The sequence below is a fragment of the Armigeres subalbatus genome, chromosome 3 (genome assembly GCF_024139115.2).
Source record: "Armigeres subalbatus isolate Guangzhou_Male chromosome 3, GZ_Asu_2, whole genome shotgun sequence".
Classification (NCBI taxonomy): Eukaryota; Metazoa; Arthropoda; class Insecta; order Diptera; family Culicidae; genus Armigeres; species Armigeres subalbatus.
The window spans coordinates 359,727,959-359,747,259 of NC_085141.1; the positions used below are offsets into that span (position 1 = coordinate 359,727,959).

The following is a 19,301-nucleotide window of genomic DNA, read 5'->3' on the forward strand; positions in this document are numbered from 1 at the left end:
TCGTCTATTTTCGTGACCTCGTAACAGGTTCCGGCGGAACGTTCGGCCATATTTTGGACCGATTAAATTCCTGATCATATTTGGTATAGTTTATGTACCGTTTCCTATCAAAATATCTAAAATAATCATTTTATGCGTTCTGAGAAATGGCCAAAAGCTAACACCCATTTTAACTCCGGAACCAAGTGATCAATCATGGAAACGGAAGGGTTAACTTCTTGAAAAATGCACAATACATGTGTCCGAAACGTAGGATGAAACATAAGGCCCTGTTTTTGATTCCAAACGACTGAAAGCCAATACCTCAAACATCGCAAAGATTTTGGTGGCAATTTTAAGTCACACGATCAAAAACACGAGCGAAAACAAAATCTTGTAGAAACAGAATCCTGTGTATACCAATGATTTGTTTCCCGAAACTTAATTCCGAGGATTGGTCGAGTCAAATCGATTCAGGTTGAGACCAAGTCAAGTCCAAGTCTAATCCAATTGGAGTGAGTCCAAGCCGAGACCAAATCGAGTCCAAGTGATGTCCATGTCGAGTCCCGGTCGAGTACAAACCGATTCCAAATGTGGTCCAAATCGAGTCCAAGTTGATTCAAATTCGGGTCCACGTTGAGGCCAAGTTGAATCTACATCATATCCAAGTTAGATCTAAATGAAGGGAGTCCAAGGCATATCTAAGTCGAATCCAAGCCGAGTTCAACTAAACTTCAAGTTGAGGCCATGTCGAATCCAAGTGGAGTGAGTCCAAGTCGAGACCAAATCGAGTTCAAATTATGTCTAAATCAAGTCGAGTAATGTCAAAGTCGTTTGAAACTCGAATCCAAGTCGAGGCCAAATCGAGTCCAGGTCGAATCCAAGTGAAGTGAGTCCAAATTATGTCCAAGTGTTATCCAACTCAAGTCCAAGCCAAGTCCGAGTAAGTGTTAGTCAATTCCAAATCGCATCAAAGTGTCCAGTTAAAAACAAATCCAAGTTACGTTCCAGCCAAGTCCAAGACGAGTCCAAGTTGGATCCAAGTGGAGCAAGTCCGAGTCTAGACCAAAATCGAGGCCAAACGGTGTCAGGCCATTTAGCCGATCGACATTCGGTCAAACGACATTCGGCCAAATGACCCCAAACCGTCCAAACTAAGTACAAAATGAGAACAAATCGACTTCAAGTTGAGTATAAATTGAGTCCAAGTCGAACCAAAGCTTAGCCAGAATCGGGTCGCAGACGATCCAAAATGAAATCTAACTAGAATTTAAGTCAAATCCAAGTGGAGTGAGTTCAAGACTTTTCCAAGTTGAAACTAAGCCAAACCTATGTCGAGTCCAAGCCGATTCCGAGTTAATTCCAAGTCGAGTCCAAGTCGAAGCCAAGAGGATTGAGCCAAGCCAAGACAATCGTGTCCACGCCATGTCCAAGTCGAGTAAAAATTAAGTTCAAATCGAGACAAAATCAAGTCCAGGTTGAATTCAAGTGGAGTGAAGTGAGAACAAATCGGGTTCAAGTTGAGTTAAAGTCAGGTCCATGTTAAGTTCAAGTCGAGTCCTAATCGAGTCCAAGTCGAAACAAATCAAGCCCAAGTAAAGTCAAAATTAAGTCCAAATGGAATGCAAGTCGATTGCAAGACGCTTCCAAGTAGTGTGAGTCCAAGCCGAGATCACGTTGAGTTTCCCAAGTAACATTTTAAGTTTTATTTCGCTCTAGGAATGGTTTTCAAGATAAAATTATAACATCTAACAATAAAACCCATGACTACGTGACAACTTTCTGATGACCACTATAAGAGTAAGATATGGCCAAGTGGCCCTCTCTAGATAACCACTATAGACGTATTATAAGAGTTATTTAGAAATTTTGGTTTAACCCTCAAAAAAGGGAATTTGGCTGCGGCAGGTGTCAAAAATGTTGCTTTAAAAAAGAGAAACAAAACTTTGCTGAAAATAAAAACAAAATAAATTGGTGATGACAATCGTGATGAGGATGATTATAAAATAATATTTTTTTCAGGTCGGTTTTTCAATTCACTTCTATCCAAATGAGGTGCGCGTTCAACTTCATGGCGAAAGCTAGTGAAAAAATTAGATTGAATACAACGCGCTCTCAAAATAATGTAGTTCTAGACTTTTGAGTTCAAGTAATCATAACAGCAGTATCGTAACTTTCCACTGATTCGATTGATACTTCACCCCAAAATATTTGTAATGCTCATCAATCACCAAAAAAGTGCTTTACTCGGTGAAACTATCATCAAATCATGAATTTCAGTAAAAAATTGCACTGATTTAAAATGCTTCTTCATTTTCAATATGGCCTTCACAAAATTCGATTAGAAAAATGTTGCTCTTATTGAATACCGTCATAAGCTCTTTGCAATGCAAATATTCTTATTGGGGTAATTCATTTGGCTACATTACGACCAAAAATTGTAGCTTTTATCGAGCTTTGAAAATAGGATTTATCACGCTCTTCATCACGACCGTAGAGCTGCTCATAAGGTCAATAAGCGTTTGACGTTTGAAGCTTTTTCAGCATATTTATGAGAGGTTTATTGATAGCAATAAGATCGACAATAAAACTGAGCAACTAGCTATGGCGATTGCTTTCATAAATCCGCTATAAGAATTAAATAAACCCAAGAAGCATGGACATTGTTACTTGGGTTAAGTCATGTCCAAGTCGAGTTTATGTTGATTCCAAGTCGCGTCCAAGTTAATTATGAGAATCCAAGTGGAGTGAGTCTAAGTCAAGTTCATGTCGAGTCCAAGTTGAGTTCAAGTCGAGTCCAAGTTAAGTCTAAATGGAGTCAAAATCGAGTGCAAGTTAAATACAGGTCAAATGAGCCGAGTCCAAGTGGAGTGAGTCCAAGCCAAGATCATGTCGAGTTCAAGTCATGTCCAAGTCGAATCAAGTGAAGCCCAAAAAAGTCCAAATTAAATCCAAATCGAATGCGAGTCGATTGCAGTACGAATCCAAGTGGAGTGAGCAGGCATTGAAAAAAATCAGATCAAGAGTAAAAATCGGCTAAATTCATGCCAAATTGACGCTCTACTACGGCCTAATCGCTGATGCTTTCTAGATCATTGAAATTTTTCGTTCGTTGATTCATTGTTTAGAGATCTTCATCGCTCATTAATGGGAGACAGCTGTTAAAAAAATCTTTTAAGATTTTAGGAAAAATTAAGTCCGCTATGAGAATGGAACTCTGATACACTGCATGGGAGGCTTTGATACATTCTCTCCTCCATCCCAGCAACTTGAAAGCAGAGTGAATAAAGCAGAACACCTGATGTGTTTTGGTTTTATTCTAGTAGAGCAAGCGTAACACAAATGCTCCAGTCATAGCTTCCCTGGATACCTTACTAAGTTTGGCTTGGTAAACTCTGTTGCTCGTTATTTACGCAGCAACGATCGTTCATAATCGTTGTTTGGTATCCATCTGAGCCAGGCTATCCACTCACTGGCATAGGATGCTATGATTAAATCAGATCAATGCTCGTTCGCTTCACTCACGTTTTCAATGCCTGGGAGTGAGTTCAAGTCGAGACCAAATCGAGTCCATGTCATGCCATAGTCGAGTTAATGTCGATTCCATGTCACGTCTGAGTCGCACCCAAGTTAATTTCAAGTAGAGTCCGAGGTTAGTCCAAATCTAGTCCAAGTCGAATCCAAGTAGAGTGAATCAAAGCCGAGACCGCATCGAGTTCAAGTAATGTTCAAGTCGGGACAATTCGAGTCCCAATGAAGTCCAAATTATGTGCAAATCATGTCCCAGTCGAGTCCAAGTCGAATCCAAGTACAGTTGGAATGGAAAACCCTTAAGCTAGATAAGTGAAGATACTATAGTTCTTCATGGCTCAGTTCTTTTAGTGACAATATTTATATTCGTTATGCAACCAATTTTAAATGTAAAATCAACCCCAGTTGTGCTATGCATCATAATAATAGTGAAGAGAAAAATTACATCCAGATTTTTAGGAAACTTAGGAAAGTAGTTCCAGCAACTGTAGAATGAACCTTTAGTGTTGGCCTCGCGAGTGCTGCTACAAAATCTAAACTTGTATTGCACGCCTGATAACCACCGGAAACATGGTAGTCAAAGGTACAACCAAGTGGTGGAATTAAAAGGAATTGTACAAACTCGTCTCATGATAAGTATGGTAGAGCTGTTGATCTAACAATAATTCCACGATAATAAACTTAACTTCCTAAAACACCTTCAGCTTATCAAGGTATCGACTCATAAGGAATAATAGTCCCAAGCAACATGCGCAATATTTTTCAAATAACTACTTGTTCCTAATAAATTGCTTCGAAGGCTCTGGCACATCAAAGCCACTTTCTGGTTTCAAAAATACACAATTTTCTGTTCCAAAAATGTCACAACTAGTCTCGCAACTGACTTGTTGATTGATTATGGACTCAATGCTGAAATAAGCAAAGAGGAAATAATTAAAATGACAGCCGTGCCTTGTTTCCGTATTGAGTGGTGTGTCCTTGAAAATGCTAGTAGATTTAAATTTGGATTCCGAGAGGCTTGTTCTTAAAATGACAATTGTCATTTAATTAGATCCACAAGAGTACTATAGAGAACCGTGTTTTGACTTACAATAAAAAACCTCGGTTTCAAGGCTCTTGTATTCCTCTTCAGAACTATAAAATGGAACTATTTCCGGGGATTAAACCATCCGACTTGGACGTTAATTTACAATGTTATGAAAACTCATATGTGAATATGTACGTTATGTGGAAAATATTGATTTGGAAAATGTATTGGAGGTAACCACTTTCCCTTCGATGGGACTCGAACCCATGACCCTACAGTACGCTAGACTGGTGGAAGTGAAAGACGTGTCCTTGTCCCATTAACGGTTCTATCCGAATCCATCCAATTCAGTGGTCTGCAGAAAGGAGATCGCCACAATAACGTAGCCACAATAACGTAACATCATCGTTTTTTTTCTGCATTTGGACAGACATTCAAACGGATAAACAAAAACCACTAGCGGAATCTCGTATAGAATAGATAGCTTCAATGCGCTCGGTATTCGAATCTAGACCAGAGGCAAAACATACAAAAAATTATTATTCATACCCAAAGTGGGCTTCCGTCGAATCATATTGCTTTAACCAACTAAGCTACGAAGGATCTCCGTCGGCCTTCGCAACCTAGCGGCTACTGAACGAGCTCGAGATTCCCAAATTGGACGCATAGTCAAATCACCCGCAATCCATTTCTCAAGCCAACACTTCCACATGTGTATAGTACACGTCCACATTAGAGGAGCGTGAGTATTTAGAATGTCTGGCGACTATACACATTCTTCATCAGCAACTGTACTGATCAAGTGAGGTTGAGTAAGCTATTTGCCAGTCGGTCGTCAAGCTTCGATCCATTTAAAAGGAGGCTTCCTTTGCATCTTAAAATCACGCTTCTGAGCCTCTTTAAATAAGATTTCCGAGTTTCTTGAAGGGAGGCTTCCAAAGCTCTTGAAAGGAGACTTATGATTCGCTAGCAAGTAGGCTTTCGAGCCTCTTAAAATGAGCCTTCCGAGCCTTTCGAAAGAAGGTCCTCTTAAAAGGAGGCTTCTGAGCCCCTTGAAATGAGCTTCTGAATCACTTGAAGGTTGCTCCCGCACCTTTTGATAATAGGCTTCTTAGCCCCTTGAAGAGACGTATTCGAGCATCTTGAATGGTGGCTTTTGAGCTACTTAAAAGGAGGCTCCCTTTGCATCCTTTCTGAACCTCTTGAAGGTATGCTTCCAACCCTTTTGGAAGAAGCCCGGCTTCCGATTCACTTGAAAGTAGGCCCAGTTTCGAGCCTCTTGAAAGGAGACTTCCGAGCCTCTTGAAAGGAGGCTTCCGAGCCTCTTGAAAGGAGACTAGCAGTTTTGAAAAAAGGCTTCTGACTCTCTTAAAACGAGGCATCCGGGCCTCTTGCAAGGAGGCTTTCGAACCTCTCGAAAGAAGGCTTCTGAACATCTTGAAAGGAGGCATTCGAACTGCTCTGAAGAAGGCTTCCGAAAAGTGTAGATGCTTCTAATCCTCTTGCAACGAAGCAACTGAGCTTTTCTAAAAAAAGCCTACATGTCTTTCAAACGTAGGCTTCCGAACCTTTAGATTCTAGATTTAGGTTCAAAAGCATATTTCTAACATATTATTCAACATTTTGTTTAGATTAGGTAGTATCAAAAACTTTATAAATAAGCTCCGATTAGAATTGTAATACGTCCGCCATTATGCATTTTTATCCGAGGTACTCCCTAGGGCCAGCGAAGGTACCCCCAGGGGTACATGTACCCCAGGTTGAGAACCGCTGTTCTAGAGGATGTGAGAACTGGAAAGTCTGCATGGGAGGTTTTGAGATTAGGTTCTGAAGTACGCTATGATACAACCTCGATTGTTGCTTGGGAAGGGACCCTTTTGCGTATTTACATCTACAAATTAATTAAATATTAGTTTCAGTATTCCAGTCCAAAACCATTTAATGAGTAGTTCCATTTGGATATGTGAAGCTACTTTATCGGATGCAAGTTTGACGGATGGAATATTGGTAGCTATTCTGCGGTAGAAAATAAGAACATTTTCGATTTGTTCTGCTATGTGTGTTAGAATCAAGTATTTTATAAAAAAAATCAAGCTTTTCCAATATCTAATGTCAACAAACCCAAAGTTTTAAAAGAAAAGTTTACATGAGTTCCAGGGCGTTTGAGTAGAAAAGTATAAATTCAATACAATCATTTTATGTCTTGTCACAAAATGACAGCTTTTGTGATCATTTTCCAAGGCTCTCAGAAATGTGTAAACTTAATCCGTAGTACAAATATCATGCGCTTTCAAAGCATTCACTGCCACAAGCGGCCACGTGGTAGTCAAATTTTCAAAAATAGTAGTCTTTTTCTGAAAGTATGTTTTTTCTTAGGTGACTATCTTGCGCTTGTTTTTCGTTGCGTCTAAAAATCAACGGTGGAGTAGATTTTATTTAGGCACGGTTCAATACAGGAATCGTCCAATAATGCTCCAAAATGCAACATTTTTTTAAAATTCTTTTAGTGATTTTGTTTCGCTTAATGAAGTTCATCACTTAACTAGCTTTACATTTTACTTTTATAAAGCAGATGATAAATACATACATATATACTAATTGACAATAATATCATTAAAACGGCTTATATGTCACTTTGGCGGATTCCGGCAGAGTACTAGTCACCCACCCGCGCTAGCTGACCTAAACAGTGGAGAAGTAATTTGAAAGCATATTGGACCCAGGGGCTCGATAGACGTCGTTAAGTTACTACCAGTCACGCAACTGAATCGTGCCTCCCTGGAAGAACCAAATTTCATTGAGTTAACCGATGGGATGCGCGTGCTAAAGGATAACGGGTGAATTTTAGGCAGGTTTACGAGGCAGTTTCACAACATATCGGGGAACTTTTCCGTTTTCTATCTCACTGAACCTTTATTCTTCTAGTCATATTTTCAATAATGACTCGTTGAAGCTGTCAAGCGGCGTCGAGTGTGAAAGCTCATTCTCATATTACAGATAATATTATCGAATTTAAGTCCCTTTTAACAGAATTAGTTTGGAAATTTAAAAAAAAATGGTTTTGGTGAATAAATGTTGCCTGAGAAGAAGAAGCAAAAAGATGATTGTACCCGAAAAAAATGCACGGGGAAGTAAACGAACAAATATTTGAAACTCTTTTCAAAAAATCTACAAGCAATTTAATTAAAAACAGTTATTAGTACAGGGTTGGAAATTTATTATACTGTGTATAAAGTGCAATATTGTGTGATAACTCAGGGACTATTTTGTACCTTCAAATTTCTCAATTCATTGCACTGAGTATGACAAAATTTCCATTGTATGCCTATTTCTAGGTTATATTTTAAACAATCTTTGATTTGGCTGTAGCTCAATGACATAATTATGTAGGGGTCCAAAATAGCACTGTTACCCCATCCATTCTAATGTAGTCCTCAATTGATTTCAGCATCGCGTCGGCCGTTTGTAAACAGTTGGTTCTGAGGATCAGCACTGAATTCGCTTGCTACTGTTGCTTCCTCGGGCAGGAATGGAAGCGTGTCTGGTTAGGACGCGAGAACAGATGCGCCACCACTGCATGGAATGAAGTGTTGGCGCATTTCGGCCATAAATATGAACTTTTTGTGAATGTTGTTTCATTTCACTTACCGCTTCGGAAGAGGCATGAAGGCGGCTCGTTAGGGGAGGTTTGTGCATAACGCACTTGCTGTGTATAAAACCCGGCTGTTTTTTGTAATTGACCCTGAAGACACATGCACAATTTAAGGATCTAATCTGCATCGTGTAGTACAGCATATATGAGGAAAATAAAGTCTGAAATCGATGTCTGCAGTAATTGACATTAACCCGTCTTTTAGACAGGCTAATACTATTTCATCTATCATGTGACGGAATTGAACGAAATAATACTATCCCTATTTTAGACAGGTGAGTAGAATAAATCATGATCGATATAAAAACAAAACTATTACTTGGGTCAGATGTAAACAATTTCGCTATGTTTGAAAAAAGGTTCACATCTACTATTCATTTGACGTTGAACTAATTTGTAAGCAACGTAGGAACGTTTTGCAACATTTTCTCCTTGCGATTATGCAAACAGAGAAAAGCGCGTCGCCCAAAATTCTAGAAGAGGTGTACTGGTGCTGGTGTGTTGGCTGAGTTTTATTACCCATAGTTGTTGCTGTTTTAACGTGTGAAACGTGAAGCAAGACTATGTAGATTGCTGGAATAATAATGTCCGTGGAACGGTTTGCATGCGATATGTGAAAACCCTCGGCAGATGGTAGGCGGAGATTACACAAATTCCCCACGCAATCCGGAAATAAAATGGATTAGGCGAGCTAGAGAAGGTGAAATAATGGGGTGAAGTGTAGCGTAACATTGCATGAGCCCCCACACAATTTGCAGATGGAGTTGTCGCGATAATCATATCCAATGCAGATTTTGCCAGAATCTTTAAAGACGGGAACTTCCCACTTGCAGCGCATGGGTTTGTGCAGTCCTGTCTACATCAAAAACTACTCGGATACGGAACCGTATTCATAGATGGGTATAAAGGGCAAATTACATTTTAGTGTTAGCAAGTTTGGACAATTTGGCATTGATCTCTTATCGATTCACACAAATGGGAGATTACCTGGGTCTTGATCAATGAAGATTAATGTTATTTTTTCTGCGGAAAGAAAACACCTGAACCCTGAAAAACACATAAATTATGATTACTGCTGCATAAAAAATAAAACACAAACGGATAAATTGTCCGATTAACGCGCCGGAAAAACAAATCGTGTTGAAATCGGAGCTGCCGATGTCTTAAGGCTTGTACGCGACAAAATCTGGACACGTATGTGTGTCTGTACTTTCTGAAAATATTTTTCTTATAAGTGTTACAAGTACGTAATGAATAATGGCGTCGAAGGTTCGGAAAGAATTGTGTTCAGTCGCAATTGAAATTCGGGTCTCTCGGTTGGGATTAATTCTCGATCCAGAAACTGTACGCTAGACTGGTGCTTTAACCAACTAAGCTACGAAGGACCTCCCTTCGTAGCTTAGTTGGTTAAAGCACCAGTCTAGCGTACTGTAGGGTCATGGGTTTGAGTCCCATCGAAGGGAAAGTGGTTACCTCCAATACATTATCCAAATCAATATCTTCCACATAACGTACATATTCACATATGAGTTTTCATAACATTGTAAATTAACGTCCAAGTCGGGTGGTTTAATCCCCGGAAATAGGCAATTACCTTTGATTGAACTGTAACTTTGTTGTAAAATCTAAGTGTTTTAATTATATTCCTAGCAGTAGATACATTTTCCTCATGTGGCCATTATCTATGCACCAAAGTATACGAACAATATGTACATGAGAATAATGGAAATAAAACATGTTTAATTTTAATTTTTCATATTTTTTTACTTCGGAAATATTAAAAAAAAAAACAAAATTACAAATCGCCCGGTATTTTTTTTTTTGCAGGTGCACCGCAAAAAAGTACCGGAAAACTGTTAGAAAAAGTACTGAGATATCAGTAAAACTGATTTTTTTTTCATGTGAACGAACATGTGAATTACCGTAATGGTCGGTATTGTTTTACCGATCGCTCAGTTGGTTTTACAGAACATCTCGGTAAAATTTGACATTTCATCGAATAGAATGCAGTACCGAGGACTCGGTAGTCAATGTGGTTTACCGAGCTGACTACCGAGAGCTCAGCTGTTGAGAATTCGGTAATCTGATATCCGAGCCCGGTAATAAAAATTAAGTGTGTACCGCCGGAAATAAGTATAAAGACAAGCATGATTTTCATACATTTTCATCATGTTTGAGGATTGAAGTCTAGATTCGTAGCGATTCGATTTGGCTAAAATTTTGCTAGGCACCTGTTTTCAACTTGTATTTTCGATCTTTGAGTGAATTGTATACTCGCTATATCGCTATTGATTTTGACCTCCGAATCTGGAAATAATTATAAAGACACCACTTTTTTATATGGGACTCCATACAACGGAACTGTCTTTATAATTATTTCCAACAGAAACGCGTGTAAGCAGAATATATGCATAAATGTAACCACGGTATACAGAAAACAAGGTAGGCTCGTTGGAAAAATGACACTTCGAATGTGACGCATATTTTATTGCCACATGTTGTAGTACAAATGTGAGCATACTGCGACTGTAGAGCATCGTCTCCGTCCAGCTTGTGCGAAAATAGCAGTGACGTCACATGTTTACCTTCAAACTGAATGTTTACATACGTGATGAGCCTGCCTTGTTTTTTGTATGCCGTGAATGTAACTATCACTGGATAAAATTCAAGTCATTTTACGCCTACTGGCAAAAAATCAGCCCAATCGAATCGCTACTAATCGTTACGGTCAACATCAACCCACATGTGTTAGTTATTAGAGTCGTCGATAGACATTGGTGCAATGATCTCCATCTAAACTTTCTTCTACAGCGATAAGTACACCGCCTCCTCGTGTTTTACCTAAAATGGATCATGGATCACGGTCTTTGTGATCTGGCCAAACAATTGTTTCTGTCAGAACGATGACGTCGTACTCCTAATATATTACTGCGACGAAAAACTCATTAATACACTCAGCGAACTGGACTATCGGAATTCATAACTGGCGCCTTATGAATCTTCGACTGATTATTCCACCAACAGTGATTCTTATACGCAGTTACCTTCCTGAGTAATCAAGCGTCGATGGGCGTGTGGTCACTTTCGAGCTCCTGATTGCAAAATTATGATGACATATGATGTGTCGCATGTCAAATATAGAATTTCCGCAAAATTGGTCCACCAGGACCGGATTCTGAATGCCCTAGGACCATGCCAATGTGACCAGAGTGGAATAAAATGGAATTGTACAAACTCGTCTTATGAATCTGAATGTATTTCTAGTGAAAGAGACCCTAGAAAAAAATTATCCGAAGGTCTTAAGGAATTTCTAATTAAATTTCTGGAGAAATATCCGAAGCAATTGAAAAATATCGAAAGAATTCCTAGATGAAGTTCTGAAGAAATTTATAAATAATAAGAAATACTGGAAGAATTTATTTAAAAAAAAATCCTGAAATATTTCTAAAAAAAAGTTGGGATTAATTCCGAAACCAATTTCCGCAGATATTCCTAAAGCCATTTCCAAAAGAAATCATAAAGAAATTTCCTAAGGAATTCTCCTAAGGGAATTTCGGAAGATTTTCCTGAAGCAATTTCCGTAGGTATTTCCGAAGAATTTTTCGTAGGAATTCCGACCAAATTTTCAAAGCAATTTCCGATGGAATTTCTAAAAGAATTTCCGAAGAAATTCTTAAAATAGTTCGTTAAAGAATTTCCTAAGGAAGGAGAAACCTCGGAAGGAAATTCTGAAAAAAAAATTCAAGACGCAAGTATTCCTTAAGGATTTTTAAAGATTTTTCTAACGAAATTTTTAAAGGAATATATTGATGTAAATCCAAAAAAAAATCTGGATTCATCTCCAATTTATTTTCCTGTGAATTTGCCGAAATAACCCTTGGAGAAAATTCCGAAGAAATGCATGAAGGATTTCACAGAGAAATTCAAAAATTTCGAAAATATGAGCGGAATTACGGTAGCCGATCGTATGGAATAACCGATGGAATGAATTTTGAAGAATGGAAGAATTTCTGAAAGTATTGCTAAAAGAATTATTGGACAAATTTTCGAAAGAATCCCTCAGGAACTTTAGAAGGTATTTCTAGATTTATTTGTGAAGGATTCCACATTTGGAAATGCCTCCAAGAGTTTCTTCTAAAATTTCTCCAGTAAATCCTACAAAAATTCTTTCGGGATCTCCTTTAGGAATAATTTGTGAAATTCCCCCTGTAGTTCATTTGGATATTTCTCCAGGGACTCTTTCGTAAAATCTCCCGAAAGGCTTTCGTAAATTTCTCCAGAAATTCAAATGAAAGATTCCTTTACTATGTTCTGAAAACTCATACGTGAATATGTACATTATAAGGAAGATTTTTTTTTTAATGTTTTGGATGTAACTACTACTTTCCTTCGATGCGACTCAAACCCACGACCTTCAGTACGCTAGACTGGTGCTTTTAACCAACTAAGCTACGAAGGACCTCCGTTGGACTTCGCAACTTAGCGGCTACTAAATTGGCCCGAGATTCTTTCACATAATGTACATATTCACATTTAAGTTTTCAGAACATATAAGTAAATTAATGGCCTGGTGGTCGGGTGGTCTAATACCCGGAAAATAGGCAATTAACTTTGATTGATATTCATGTTTTCCAATATTCATGAAATATTTTTGAAGTTTTGTTGAAGAAGTTCATCCGGAAAATTATGGAAAAATGAGAAAGAAAATCCTAAAGGAATTTTTGGAGGGGTTTCTAAAGAATTCTCGAAAAATTCCCAAAATAATTTTTAAATGAAATTTACGGAGAATGCTTGAAAAAAAATATACCCTCCTTAATTCGGCGTACAAAATTATGTCCCGTATTATGTTCAACAGATTGAGACCGCTTGAAGAGTCCTTCGTCGGCGAATACCAAGCAGGTTTTCGTGAGGGCCGATCAACGACGGATCAAATGTTTACCCTGAGACAAATCCTTGATAAATTCCGGGAGTACAACTTGCAGACACATCATCTGTTTATTGATTTCAAGGCGGCGTACGATTCAGTGAAACGGAATGAATTATGGCAAATTATGCTTGAACATGGTTTTCCGGCGAAACTGATACGGCTGATTCGTATAACGTTGGACGGATCGAAATCAAGTGTAAGGGTTGCGGATGAAATATCGACGTCATTTGTTACCTTAGATGGATTAAAGCAGGGTGATGCACTTTCGAACCTACTGTTCAATATAGCGCTCGAGGGAGCGATTAGGAGAGCTGGTGTGCAAAGAAGCGGTACCATTATCACAAAATCGCATATGCTCCTGGGATTTGCGGACGATATCGATATTATCGGAATTGATCGCCGTGCCGTGGAAGGGGCTTTTGCGCCTTTTAAGAGGGAGACAGCGAGGCTTGGACTCACGATCAATACCAGCAAAACGAAGTACATGGTCGCTGGCAATCAACGTGGGTTCATTAGTGGTGGTGGTAGCGAAATAGTGCTGGATGGTGAAAAATTTGAAGTGGTAGAAGAATTTGTGTATCTTGGAACATTAGTGACGTGCGATAATGATGTTACCCGCGAGGTAAAAAGGCGTATTGCAGCTGCAAATAGGGCTTATTACGGACTTCGTAACCAGCTTAAGTCCCGTAGTCTGCAAACGAAAACAAAATTCGCGCTGTATACTACTCTGATTCTTCCGGTGGCTTTATACGGCCATGAAACATGGACGTTAAAGGAGGCTGATCGGAGAGCTCTCGGAGTGTTTGAGCGTAAGGTGCTGCGGACAATACTCGGCGGTAAACAGGAGAACGGTATCTGGCGGCGTCGCATGAATCACGAATTGTACCAGGTGTATAAAGGGCTGGATATTATTAAGCTTATACAACACAGCAGACTACGGTGGGCTGGTCATGTTGTTCGTATGCCGGAAGAACGTCAAGCGAAGATAATATTTAGTAGAGAACCCGGAAGAGGCTGCAGGCTTCGTGGAAGGCCGCGTACACGATGGCTTTTTGCAGTTGAAGAGGACCTGAGGGCGCTCAATGTTCAGGGCGACTGGAAGCGATTGGCCCAGGATCGAGTCCAGTGGAGAAGGATACTCCATTCGGCGTAGGCTCATCGAAGAGCTGTAGCCCATCAAGTCAAGCTTGAAAAAGAATACGCAAAGAAAATTACGAAGAAACTTCAAATGGAAACTCCAAAAGTCTAAAGGATTTTCTGTAAGAATTGCTAAATAAATCCAAAGGAATAACCGAAGAAATACCTAAAAGAATTCTCGAAAGAAATCATGGAGGAAGTTCTGAAGAAACTCCTGAAAAAAATTTCGAAGAAATTTCAAAAATTTCTTCCAAGAGTTTTCAAATGGGTTTCTTGAGAGAGTACCGACAGGGTTCCTAAAATTTATTCCGAAAAAAATCCTACAGGAATTTCCAAAGGTAATTATGAAATTTCTTTCGTAGGTGTTTAGTAGGTACTGAAAAAAAAATCCTAAAAGAAGAATCTTTCAAAATTTTCTTATAATTCCTTCTTTGAATTTTCGAAGGAACATTATGAGGAAATCCAAAGAAATTTCTGGATTTATCTCCTATGCAATTTCCGGAAAATTTTCACAAGAAATCCCAAGACATTCCGAAATAATTCTTGCAGGAATGTTCGAAGAAATTCGTGCGGTAAGACGCACGGCTACAAAGCAAGACCATGCTGAGGGTGGCTGGGTTCGATTCCCGGTGCCGGTCTAGGCAATTTTCGGATTGGAAATTGTCTCGACTTCTCTGGGCATAAAAGTATCATCGTGTTAGCCTCATCATATACGAATGCAGAAATGGTAACCTGCCTTTCAAACCTCGCAATTAATAACTGTGGAAGTGCTTAATGAACACTAAGCTGCGAGGCGGCTCTGTCCCAGTGTGGGAACGTAATGCCAATAAGAAGAAGAAGAAGAAGAAGAAGAACTGAGCATGAGCATGATAACCGTGCATTTCGTAGTTGCTACTCCGTGATCGACCAGAACAATCGCAATTGCACAGGGAACCAATGGATGGAAGCATGGCATTTGCTCTGCAACCTCAATGTGCACAGTTCGAGAGCTCTAGTATTTTTGGATGGTCGATAACGGTGCTTGCCACGTCCTCACGGTCATTGGGGATGGGAAGGAATTGATGATGCAGTGACTAGCCAACTGCAAGCCGAGAACACCTCTGCACTCGCCACGAGTTTCTGCGGAATTTTATTGGAAACCGGGGTTTAGGTTTTTTATGACAGAGGTTCGTCTTGGTTAACGGGTTGCCAATGTGATAGTAATAATGAAAGGGTGGTGTTCGGATTAAGTCGGCTCAAACAATTTTTGTAAATCAGCCCTTTACTTTTCGCAAATCAAACGGTATTTGTCATATTTTGATATGCAAATTTAGTGTTATAACTTTAAAGAAGTACAACATAACTTACAATTTTAGTTTGTTTCCTTCACTTCTTTCCTTCCTTTCTAAGGTCATTATGCACTTTGCACAGCCTACTAATAGTTTGTCAATAAGTTTACAATGTTTGTGATTGTCTTAATTGTCTACAACTTACTTTTGTTCTTTTTCGGCAATGTAAAGTATTCGTTTCGTATGCCGTTAATTGATTTTGTGCGTCTGTTGTCTGTGATAAATTAACTTATCTTATTCACTTAGATTTTCTCTGTATTTCAATCTGTATGGTTTACCTGTCCGTCGAATAGTATGTGTAATGTCTGTCTCGTCTCGTTTTCCGTTCAATTGATTGTCCGGGGAATCTACGTGTGTCGCCTACTGAAGAATTTGTTTTGTTGGTTCCGATTCTAATCTCATAGAAACTTACTTACTGACTCGTATTGCTTCCGTGATCATACATCTTTTTCCTTCTCCCAAACTATCGTAAATATTAATTTCCGGCTCAATATTTCGCAAACTTTTCTCTTCAAACTTCCTTGACTATCTATTCCTTTCTTATGTTTTTATTTATCTCTTATCTAATCGATGACAGTCCTACCACATCTATCACTTTTCTTTCTCTTTCTTCCTCACTCGCTGTCAGCTGTCATCTCACTTCTCACGACTCATCGGAGTGGCAGTGCTGCCAGAACAGGTGGTGTAATTTCTCATTGGATGCCGAAATGAGCTTTTGGCTCATTTCGAATTCTAACAGTTACCTGCTAGAACTAATCAAGTTGTAGGTATAGGGATAGAAGATGGAAATTGTACGAAAGCCCATTTCCAATTCTAGCGATTGCTAGAACATGAGAAATATATGAAAAGATACAAAGTAGGAGGGGGATGAAACGGGCCTGGGATAGAACTTACGACCTCCTGCGTATGAGGCAGAAGCGGTAGCCAATATGACTACCAAGCCCGTTATTTTTGTGAATTCATCGGAAATAACTATGGAAAATCTGTCGGGAATTCTATCAGAAATACACACGGAAATTATTTTATTATTTTATTACCTTCGGAAATTAATTTAGATGAAATTCTTCAAAAATTTCTTCAGAAAAATTATTGGAAAGTCCACAGTCCAAAGAAATTCCTTCAGTAATTCTTTTATAGATTTATAAATTCCATTGAAAATTTGTTTGGAATTCCTACGGTACCTCTTTAGAAATTTCTTTAAGACCTTCCAAAATTTCTTTTAAAATTTCTTTTTTTGAATTTGTTTATGAATTCCTTTGGAAATAGCTTTAGCAATGTCTGCCCAAATTGAATTAGGAACTCCTTCAATTTTTTTCAATAATTTACATCAGCATTTATTCCAGGTTTTTCCCAAAAAAAATCTTCTCAATTCCTTAAGAAATCCCTTCTTTAACTCGAGGAAAAAATTCTTGAAATTCAAAACTTTAAAAAAAATTGAATTTCAAAACGAATTTTGTATGGTTTTACTAAAACAAGAGGTTTCGAAGAAATATCCAGATTAATTTCCAGAGCAAAACAAGCAAAGCAGAACAAGGAACTTGGGAAGATTTTGCAAAGAAATTTCTGAAGGAATTGCTAAAATTATTTCTGAAGGAATTCTTACAGGAATTTACGCAGGAATTTCCAATAGAATTTTCGAAGAAATACCTATCAGAATTTCCAAAGAAATTCCAAAATTTATCCAAAAACTTTTTCTGAAATAACTATAAGAAATTTTAGGAAAATCAAGTTTTTTCATAGCAGTTTTGGCGTAGGTATATAATTAAATTTCAAGGAAAATACTCGATTTGGTGGGTCACGTGCCCCATCGTGCCCCAACATAGCTCCGCCAGTGCTCATAATCTTCAATCTTCTCCTAAATATACAAAAACTGAATGAGTATCGTAGTTCTTCGTCATTAGTTATGACATCTTGCTACGAATGACTGTTTTTCTATATTTCTCCAAGAAGAACCAGTCCAGGGCTGAAATTCTCTTGAATAAAGAAAAAAAAAATTTCTCCATACATTTTTCCATATAAACTTCCAATGACGATGACCGATTTGGCTGAAACTTTCTCCATAGAATCAGGGCGTCAAACGGTATAAGAAAGCGGCCCATAAAAAAATGAAAAAAGGGTTTTTTGCAATTCCTGATCGTAATACCTGGTTTACAGTTCGTCTTTGATAAAACGTCATTAACATCTAACAGTAGTACTAACTAACATTAGAACAGTAGTTACATGACTACATTTAACTGAATTAGCTTTGGTAAGTGTTCACATAATGTATTCTCTGCCTCACGTAAAAAATGAAATAGTTTAATGGACATGAGATCAACATTTTCCAACGACAAGTTCATCTATCGCTTCGTGGCTTGTCGAGCTACGTAATGTGGCACGATAACACTTGTTTTTTTCAATTCTTTATTAAGGTGTTTTTTTTAAATTCTAGATTAAGTTCTACACCGGCACGATAACATGGAATCTGATTGTTTTCTGCAGCATCACAATTTATTGACAAGATTGATCATATGGAATAAATTGGATTGAAAAAACAATCTTTTCGCAACTTGTTGCACAAGCTACTATTTTGGGACACTTTATTGCTCAAACAACTAGGCTTGAGGCACTTGAGGCAGGTATTTTCCTTATTTCGTCATAGTCTTGAAAAGCAATAAAAGAGACATTTTTTTTGCAAAACTCATCCTTACCAAATCGTAAGCGCAGAAGAAACGTTTTGCTTTAGTGAAGTTCTAGCAAATGGACGTTGCTATCGTTGGTTTTAGCCCCTATGACGATGGACGGAAATTCCTGCCGTGTCCCTATAGCATATTTAAGAAGGTTACAAATGATAGATAGATTTAAGCGCATAATCATCCTGGGCAGCATTCGTATTCCTTTTCAACAAGCTTAATGTGACGTAAGATTTTGCTGTGACCATCGTTATATGTTTATTGAATCTCACTTTTGAATCTGTTACTACTCCCAGGTCTTAACTGTGGAAACCCGGAGGAGATTGTTACAGTTGGAAATTGGATCGCACAAGCGGCTGAATGAAATGACAATGATACTGATGAGGGCAGATCGATCGGCCAAACAGGAATGCTGCCGATAATCCCATACGTTTAATGTTGTCGACAGCGAGCACATGAGAGACTGTCGAACGCCTTGCTAATATAGCTATATATATATACATGCAGATGCAACCGACTTGTCTTTTCTCAATTGATTTAATCAGTGAGTTGACAAACACCATGAGGCTAGTTGTAGTCGATTGTTTCCTTATGAATCCGTGTTGATGCTCGGTAATCATTGGATGAATTGCGAGGTGCATAACATCATAGACCATCGAGCACTTAAATTCCTGGATAATTCTCCACGTTATGTATATTTCCCTGTCTGTATATGGGTCGCACTTCCATGCTGACGGAAACACTCCATTGTTGAGGGAACGGTTGAAGATGATTAGGACTTATAACTTCACTAAAATTTAAGCAAAACTTTGCAATTTAGATAAAGATTAACAACGACTATAGCATGGATATCAAATACATACAACACATTATCAGAACAAGCTCGATTGCTGCTTGCTCACTGTAACTTTTAATCCATCGTGAGACCAGTGTCAACTGTAATTTACAGACATGTTTATAGCAACACGATTCCCTGGCTGCCAACCGTCCTGCGAAAAATGGCTCTCGTTCGCGTAATTAATGATCCCGCAGCGTGTTTCATTTCATT

The 19,301-nt window shown here is 38.5% G+C and overlaps 1 protein-coding gene across 18 annotated transcripts in view; it reads right to left on the minus strand.

Annotated features, from left to right (window-relative positions):
* LOC134226237 (ryanodine receptor) overlaps positions 1-19,301 on the minus strand; it is a 160,702-nt gene that overhangs the window by 64,492 nt on the left and 76,909 nt on the right. The window lies entirely within an intron of this gene.